This window comes from Aegilops tauschii, chromosome 7 (assembly GCF_002575655.3).
Source record: "Aegilops tauschii subsp. strangulata cultivar AL8/78 chromosome 7, Aet v6.0, whole genome shotgun sequence".
Classification (NCBI taxonomy): Eukaryota; Viridiplantae; Streptophyta; class Magnoliopsida; order Poales; family Poaceae; genus Aegilops; species Aegilops tauschii.
Genome location: NC_053041.3, coordinates 558534026 through 558539601, shown reverse-complemented (window position 1 = coordinate 558539601; position 5576 = coordinate 558534026). Strand labels below are relative to the sequence as shown.

Sequence of the window (5576 nt, the reverse complement as noted above, 5' to 3'; positions counted from 1 at the left end):
CAGAGAATACCATGGGCTTATAACAGGCTAAAACCTAGATTGGGCTAGCATTGAGCCGAAAAATTCATGGGCCAATACAGGCTGAAACTTCCTAAGGCCTATGTTTGGCCCAAATAGGACGAGCAGTTAACATGCCAAAATATATCTCGGGCCTGTTTGGCCCAATAAAATTATGGGCTTTAAGCAGGCCGGTATCTACGCGGGCCATAGGCCTAAAAGTGTCACGGGCCATTATCAGATGGGCTGTAAGCAAGCCGGATTGAACGCGGGCTGTAATTAGGCCCAACTGCTACACGGGCCATTAACACTACAACATGACCCCACATATAGCAACGCTTTTTTCCGTATCTAAAAGTCCATATATGCGTTGCTAGGGTCTTTACCAACGGATTGGGATGCGTAGCCTTATCCGGTGTTGCTAGCGCATAATGCAACGCTTATACTACCGTTGGTAAAAGGGACCGTTGCAAGAGTACAACACATAAAACCTATTTTTACAGCACTTATATACGTTGGTGCTTAATGTACATGAATCCCAAATCTGATTGCTAGGCAATAGAGAATTTGAAAGGCTTCGGATGTTGGTGCATATATAATATGAATAATATTGTATAATGTCAACAATTAAATTAATGCTCCACATAATGATGATAATTATGTGTATCAAGTGAGGAAAAAAGAGAGAATATACTCATAAGAGGAAGAAATCATATATCATATAAAAATGTTGGATTACAATAATGGATATTACAGGAGGAACATCATCCAAATGTGTGCATAATCTAAAATTTTCTTGACAGCAAAATCTAAACTAGAATCATCCATCAATATCCCTACAACTTGACTAAAACTAACTAAGGAACATCATCCAATAGGAACATCCCACAACTTAACTAAAATTGAAAGCATCCATCATCATCAACATCATGAACCAGAATATCGTCGTCGTCGTCATCATCATTGCAGTATACTTGTTACGCACCCATATAATCATCCATATATCTTTTCAATCTACAAAGAAAATAACAAAATGAACTATTAACTCATAATGCATTGACATGATGCAAGTATTGATAAAGGCAGGATAATAGACACGTACAAACATTGAAGGCCATGCAATATTTTTTTTTTTGCATTACCATTAGTATTGTAGTTTTTGCGACTCTGTACCAAATCTTTAGTTTTCGCAAGTGTTGTATTACACTGCCCAAAATGCATTTTAATTTCAGCACCATCAATTTTCAATTTAGGATCATAACTTAGAACTGTAGCAAGAACTACGTCCTTGTTATGATTCTGGAAATATACCGGCATGACTGTTAGTGATCATTGATGACTAATCCAGACGCCACAATATACGACATAGCCTGCAGAACAATATGGCTCAATAACATTATATGGACAGATAGAACCTAGCATGGCTCAATGGTCATGGACACAACGAGCAGAGTACAGTAGGGAGAGGGAGAGTATACCTTCCATGGTGTCCCCCTACACCAACTTGGTGCGTGCAGCTGCAATGCCAAGCGAAAAAGGTTACAGGTGTCTCATGCATCTCTAGAACAGCACAACACAAGTAAAGCTTCACCAAGTTCCATTCTACTTAATAAAAGAAGAGAATCTATATTCGTCTCGTTCTATGTGTCCTAGTTACTATCTTGGCAACTTTACATCTTACTCAATGAATTTATCCATGAGTTAGTTAGACTAGTCATCAACCAGTGCATCTCCACGACAATTTTAGTTTGCCATGTATAACTATAACATTTTTATGTAATAAAAAATAAAACCATAAATTTTAAAAGAAGCATACTTTTAACTAATTGAGAAATATCACATGTGATACTGTGTTGGCTTACATGTGGCTGAAATAAATTTATTTAATAAATGCATTTATACATACTATTTATCATTCCTATAAATAAACTTTCCAAATTATAATTTATATTTAAAAGTCTGGGATCCAGGGTTAGTAAATATACAGAGGATATTATGCAATATTGTGATTTCCTTTAATTACATAGCAGGAGTCTAAATCTTGTGTGCTCCTAAAATTAGCTATCTAGGAACCCCAAATGAACCCCATGCTTTAGTGAGTTGGTGTAAAAAAAGAAAACCACACTTTCTAGTTAGCAAAAAAAACTAAAGCTAATGTACGGGAATATCTGTATAATATAAATATTCATTAAGAAAATGTTTTCTGAAATAAACACACACATCACTCAAATCTTCTACATAAGAAACACATCCAATGATTATGTTATGGTTGGCTGGAGGCAGCAGTCCAACACTACTGTTTGGAACTTTGATTATGTGGTGCTGCTAGAGGCGACCAGAGTTGGAGACCACCGCAACTAGATGCTTTCGCTCCCTACAACACAATCGAGTCAAGAGGAGTACTCATCAATACATGCATACAAGACAGGTCTTTTCTTAATAAAACAATAGTGATTGTATAGTTCTTTCTTCTGTTATGAGCTTAAAGGATGGAGAATAAAACACAAATCGCCACACTGCCATTTCCTTCACTGGACGGCCTCACCGCCAAAGACGCCCGCGGCCGCCTAATCTGCTTCAAACTACCTTTGGTACACCTCCACTGCCACATGAACCATTGTTAGATTGATTTAGTAATTAGCCTACAAGAATATATGTTGGCCATGGTCAAAACCTGAAACAGGAGAATACTAAAGATTGGAAAAGAAAAGAATCAGGGCCTTGGAGATTTATACTGTATTAATTACTTGTAGACCCTAACCTGAATTTTAACCATACCTAGGTGTTTTTTGTACTAATTGCCTCAAACACACTGGTTACTGCGTAGATGGGCTTCAGAATCCCTCCCTACAATGATGTTACCCTAGAAATAATATGCAGCTAGGGGTTGATTTTTAGCCACTACTGCTTGCAAGGCAGCAGCATAGTAGGTGTATTTGCCATGGTTGGAGGCCATGCCGACCTTCCCAGCCTCAACACATCGTGACTCAGTCAAGCATGTGGTCATCCTCTGCTTTGACACTTTAGCAGCAAAACAAAATCAAATTGACCTCAACCAGCAGACACTTGATCCCAAACAGTAGAAAATCCTAACAACACCAGAACAACAATGTCTCCTGATGTGCCACGAACCAGAGCAGGGGGAGGAGTGGACCAACTCACCTGAAGCCGGAGGAGGAGGAAGCTCGTGGCTGCTTCATCCCGTGCCGCAGCAAGGTTGTCCACTGCCTGTTCCTCCCCGCATGTCTACATGAGAAGTGAAGAGCAGAGGTTAGAGAAGGGAGAGAGAGAGAGAGAGAGGATGAAGCCAGAGGAGGGGATGCACTCACCGGATGAGACGAGGACGACATGGTCACCGGCACCGGATCCGAAGCCCGAAACCCTAGCCATGGGGGATGGGTCGCAGGTGGGCTTTGATGGCAGCGAGCGCTCGATCTAGCTGGATGGGAGGGCTCCACGGAGCTAAGGGACCTCAGGCTGTGCTTGGCGCTAGCAGGATTCGCCGGACATCACCTGATGCAGCCGCCGCAGGTAGCGCGGCGAGGAGCCGCGTGAAGAGACCGGGATGGAACACAAGAGGGACGGTTGGGTGGGGATGTGGCGGATCCTGCAGCCTCCGGAGCTGTGAGGTGGGAGGAGGGGAGGTGGAGGGTCGGCGCAAGGGAGACGAGGTGGGTCGGAGGAGGGAGACGAGGCATTGGTGGCGGCGATTTGGGAGAGACAAGGGAGTCGTGGGCTCTGTTTCTCATGCGTCTCCCTCTCCTTTCCTTTATTTTTTTTATAATCATGGTAGGGTCACGAGCTGCAAATCTGCAACGCATATACTACAACCAATATATCTGTCTCTATTGTGAATTTTACAACATATACTCAAAACGTTGTAGGATTTTTGTTGCTTTATAGCAGGTTTCCTTGTAGTATAAAAGGCCAATAGGCCAGTTGGGCTGCAATTTATCCATGAATACCACGGCTGTTAAGAGGCCTAAAGTTACTTCAGACAAGAAATAGCCCGATTTCTGCATGGGCCGTTAAATGGCCTAAAGTTAAACCGGGCCGACAACGTCCCGGATGCACCAAGGGCCGCTAATAGGCCGAAACTATTATCAGACCGAATTGGTAAACGGGCATTTAACAGGCTAAAATACAAACCTGTCTTAGAATGGGCCCAAAAGAACAGTGGCATGTTAACAGGCCTGGTCCGATATGGGCCGTAATTTGGCCCAAAACACGACAGGCTGTGAACGGGCCTGATCTGGTATGATCCTCAATTTGACCCAAAACATGGCAGGCTGTCAACGGGCTAGCCCACTAGTGTCTGGAAAAACATGGTGGGCCTTTAGCTAGGCCGGCCTTTTCATTGGAATGGGCCTCTGTTGGGCCGTGCCATGTGTCGACGTATCATAGGCGCCTCCGGTCCAATGAGTGGATGACAACTGTCCCAACGGTGAGCCAACACGTGTTTCCTCCGGCCAATGAGAATTTTACACGTGAAAAATCCCCATTGGTCCGGGCTGTTAACGGGTTATCGGATCCAAAACCGGACCCGATAGCTTAACGGCGACCCGTTACGGTCGATGCCACGTGTCGGTCACCCGTGACGAAAGCACTTCTATGACGTGCGATTTACCGTCATGGAAGTGGACACTTCCGTGATAATAATTTTGGTAATGTCATGGAACACTTCTATGACAACACATGTATGACTATCTTGATTCTGTTATAAAATCGTCATCGATGTACATGCATGACAGAAAACCTGACCTACTATGACAAACATGTATCATCACGGAAGTGTATTTTTTTGTAGTGTCTTCACCCCTCTTTCGTTTGTCTTCCTTGCTTGCTTTTGTGTGCTCGTGTGTTGGATTGCTTGCTTGTCACAATGACTCAAGAGAATACAAAACTGTGTGACTTTTCCAACACCAATAACAATGATTTTATTAGTACTCTGATTGCTCCCGCTACTAATGCGGAATCTTATGAAATTAATCCAGCTTTGTTGAATCTTATTATGAAAGATCAATTTTTCGGCCTTCCTAGTGAAGATGTTGCATCCCATCTAAACAATTTTGTTGATTTGTGTGATATGCAAAAGAAAAAAGATGTGGATAAAGATATTGTTAAATTGAAGTTATTTCCGGTCTCACTTCGAGATCGTGCTAAAACTTGGTTTTCATGTTTGCCTAAAAATAGTATCGATTCATGGAATAAGTGTAATGATCCTTTTTTCCAGTATTTTCGTCCTGCTAAGATCATCTCCCTTAGGACCAATATTATGAATTTTAAGCAACTTGATCATGAACATGTTGCACAATCTTGGGAGAGGGTGAAATTAATGATAAGAAATTGCCGTACGCATGGTTTGAATCTATGGATGATTATACAATTTTTTTTGCCAGATTGAATTTTGCTTCTAGAAATCTTTTAGATTCAGCTGCGGGAGTTACTTTTATGGAAATTACTTTAGGGGAAGCTACTAAATTCCTAGATAATATTATGGTTAATTATTCTCAATGGCATACCGAAAGATCTTCCACTAGTAAAAAGTGCATGCAATTGAAGAGATTAATGTTTTGAGT

The 5576-nt window shown here is 41.8% G+C and overlaps 1 long non-coding RNA gene across 1 annotated transcript; it reads right to left on the bottom strand.

Annotated features, from left to right (window-relative positions):
* Positions 1–698: 698 nt before the first annotated feature.
* On the bottom strand, positions 699–2195 carry LOC109786271 (uncharacterized). Its single transcript, XR_012189676.1, has 2 exons — positions 1476–2195; positions 699–1367 (listed from the first exon to the last, which is right to left on the bottom strand). It is a non-coding gene; the product is annotated as an uncharacterized lncRNA (long non-coding RNA).
* Positions 2196–5576: the final 3381 nt, after the last annotated feature.